At 57.5% G+C, this 3713-nt stretch overlaps 1 protein-coding gene across 2 annotated transcripts in view; it reads right to left on the bottom strand.

Annotated features, from left to right (window-relative positions):
* LOC113207704 (uncharacterized) overlaps positions 1-3713 on the bottom strand; it is a 15773-nt gene that overhangs the window by 9865 nt on the left and 2195 nt on the right. The window lies entirely within an intron of this gene.

The following is a 3713-nucleotide window of genomic DNA, read 5'->3' on the forward strand; positions in this document are numbered from 1 at the left end:
CGCTGGTGAGTCCGCAGGTTACTGCTCGTCAAGAATTTCTTGCCGCACACTGAACACTCGTACGGCTTCTCTCCCGTATGGGTTCGCTGGTGAGTCCGCAGGTTACTGCTCGTCGCGACTTTCTTGCCGCACACTGAACACTTGAAGGGCTTCTCTCCTGTGTGCGTTCGGAGGTGAATGCGCAGGGTGTGAGACTTTGCGAACGCCTTGCCGCACTCTTCACACTCGAAAGGCTTGTCTCCCGCTCGCTCCATCGTGGCGGCTGCGTGATGTCCTTGTGTACTCGTTGATCTCAGGTGAAAAGAAGAGAGAAATGACTAAATCTGCCACGTTGTGCTCCGCCGTATTGGCGTCCTCTGGCTGCATACGCCGGTGCTCGTACGTACCTGGTACTCCTCTGGGGGACGAGCTCGCTCTCCTTCACGTCCGTGGAGGCGGTGGCGCTCCGGGGGTCCTCGTAGGCGGCGAGTACGGCGACGGGGAGCTACGCGTTCCGGGAGACGGCCTCGCACCTCGCCACACGAGACTGCTGTGCTCGCTGGCTCCTGGCTCCTGCGGACGGATGACTCAGCCGGTTGGCACTGGCGACGTACCGCGAGAACCGAGGATGTAGCAGCAGCGGCAAGGGCCCCTCCGGAATCCCCTGGTGTGGAGGGAGGTGGCGGCACGGGACACGCGCGGAGAAGAGAGAGGGACGCTGGTCGGCACGTCGGATTGCCCCAGGCCTGGCCGCCGGAGCGCAGGGGAGGGGGGGGGGGGAAATCCGAGGCCGGGGAACAAGGCTGCACCAGGACCAGCCCGGGTTTCCTCTCACTCCGACCGTAATGTTTAAAACCCTTGACAATCGTTGAGAGGTACATCCCTCTTTGTAACAGACGCAAACGTGTGTTTGATAAAATAACGTTTATTTTCGTGCAGGACACTGCCCCTAGTTCATCCACTTTCACTTCCAACCGCGATGCCGCGATGGTGATCTGCAGCACTTTGTAGTAGTTGTTCGGGTGTACGAAAAATAAAACAGTAGAACGAAGCAGCTACAGTGCAGTCATTTATTCCAGGCCGTTATCGTAAAGCGAGACACTGCAAATCAGGATGGACAAACACATCATCAGGGAGCTATTTAAATCAACTTGACATAGCCGTCAGCGGGGTGGTCCCGCAGTGGTCGCTCTCGTGAGCGGTCAGGCCGACCGGGCCGTGCTAGGCGACACCCCACACCCCGTCCCAACTGAGCTCGGGGTGGCGGTCCAGGACGCAGGACGCACAGACCTCGGCGCCGCACCTGAAGGCCATCCGCAGCCGGACGTGGAGCGAGGGGTTGTCCCTGAGCACCGCCTCGACGGCGTACGCGTGCAGCCGGAGGTGGGTCGGGCGCCCTCCATGCGCTCCGGGGTCCCGCGGCCCGCGGTAGAACCCTGTCGGCGTGTGGGGCCTCAGGTCCAGCTCGAGCGTCCGCAGTGCCGGCGCCGTGCCGGGCGTCACCCCCAGCAGCAGGTCGTGGAGGTCCTGGAGGGCATCGAGGTCGTCCGGAGTCGTCCGAGTCATCGGGGTGGTCACCGAAATAGTTCCTGTCGGGGTATGCAGCACGACGAGGTGGCGCAGCGCGGGCAGCCAGGGCAGCGCGTCAGTCAGCGCTTCCGCCTCCTTCAGCCTGGACACGGACAGGAACTCGACAAAGGAAGGCCCAGGCGTCACCAGGGCCGCGACGCCGCCGTCTTCGTACAAATCATCCACCGGGTCTTTGAACCCTAGCGTGACCCTGCGCAGCTGCCTCGCCTGGCTCAGCAGCGCCACAGGACGCTCCGACGGATCGTCCAGGTGCATGACGAGGGTCGGGTCCGTGAGCGCCTTGCAGCCCGCCGCGGCCTCCACGCCGGCGACCACCTCGCAGGAGAGCTCGCGGAGCCTGGGCAGGCTGGGCAGCAGCGCGATGGACTGCTTCACCTCGTTGCAGTAGCCCGACTCGAGGTTAACCTCCTCCAGGGTGTCGGCGTGCGCCGCCAGCACGACGCGAGCGAATGAATCCGATAGCGAGTTTAGCATGCATCGGAAATACTTCAACGACGGTACATGTGACCCGTACGAGAGTAATCTAGAGAATGCAACTTTTCCGAATCTAACGTCGAGCGACTCGAGGTCGGAGCACGTCACCAGCGTCTTCAGCAGCCTGTCCGCACCACTGGCTTTCCTCTCGGCCTCCATGTAGCCTGAGGTAGACTCCAGGAGTTGTGAGGCCCAGATCTCAACGCGCCTCGCCTCAGGTGTCCGAGCACCTCCTGCTCCTGGTTGTGGACCAGCATGGCGTACTTGGTGAAGTCGTTCTTCTCAAACGGCATTTGCAAGACCAACTGCTCGACGGCGCACCTGGTGGTGAGGAACACCCATATGTGCACCTTCTCGCTGCACACCAGTCCGCGCAGGCACGGCGACAGGTTCGGCACGGCACACTCGTAGGGCTTGGCGTGGTCGATCCGCCGGTGGCGCCACGCGTCCGGGTGTAGGGCCAGCTCACCGAGCCGCTCGCACACGAGCCGGCAGGCGAGCAGGTCCTCCACGGAGAGGTGCTGCATCACCAGCACCAGCACGTCGTCAGGCAGCTGCTCCATGGTCTCGGCCTCCACGAGAAACACACACACGCATGAATGATTGAGCCGGAAAACTTTAGTGACGCGGAGCCTCGAGAGCTTCGAACACACGGGCTAGCGGCCCTACCTTAGGAGCCGGGGGTGCGACGGACGGGAGTTGAGTGCGGTGAATGGTGACTCGGTCTGGCTGTACCGTTTGGAGACCCACACCGCGCTGCAGGTGCGCTGCGACCGGCGACTAAGGCTGAGCAGCTGAGTCCGCCAGCCAACTACAGCACGATGTAGAAAGACTACATCTACTAGGTCTACATCGTGAACTACAGGCCTCTCTTCCTGGTCCCGGCCCGGCTTTCGTCCACCGAGGCCGGGGGCTCGGCCCGCCCCACGTGACTCGTGTCGTCCCCTCGGTCCTCGACAGCCTCCAGGATCTCTACCCCCCCCCCCCTCATCCCACCACTAGCAGGGCTTTCGGAGTCCTAAATGTCACCCCCCGTGTTCACCCAGGTAAAATGCACTTTGTATATGAGTGTATATGGCTTGTATATATTTGTATACAATTGTATATGGTGCCATATACAGCGGTATATAACTGTATACAGCACTATATATATTATATATGGTTTTGTATATGGCTATATATGGCGTCATATACAGTTGTATATGACACCATATATGTCCATATATACGACAATATATGGTGTATATAGCGCTATATATGGCTATATATGGCTATATGCCTGTATATTGTCCTATATATGGGCATATATGGTGTCATATACAACTGTATATGGCGCCATATATAACCATATACAGTGCCATATACAGTTGTATACAAACATATATTGTGTCATATACAACTATATATGGGTCCGTATATAACATATATTGTACTGTATATAGTCATATATGACACCATATACATACTGTATACGAAAAGTATACAAGCCATATACAGTTATATACAAGTGCCATTTACCTGGGCATCCATTAGCATTTTAAACTAATCAGCTTCAGCTCTTGCGACAAAAAATATAGAAGCAAACGAACAAGTGTGCGAAGAATTCTGATGATGTGCAAACTACTAAGTCTATTTCCAGTGAATTAATAGTGTAGGTGACCTTAGATCCG

The sequence above is a fragment of the Frankliniella occidentalis genome, unplaced genomic scaffold, assembly GCF_000697945.3.
Source record: "Frankliniella occidentalis isolate FOCC.00 unplaced genomic scaffold, Focc_3.1 Scaffold16, whole genome shotgun sequence".
Lineage (NCBI taxonomy): Eukaryota > Metazoa > Arthropoda > Insecta > Thysanoptera > Thripidae > Frankliniella > Frankliniella occidentalis.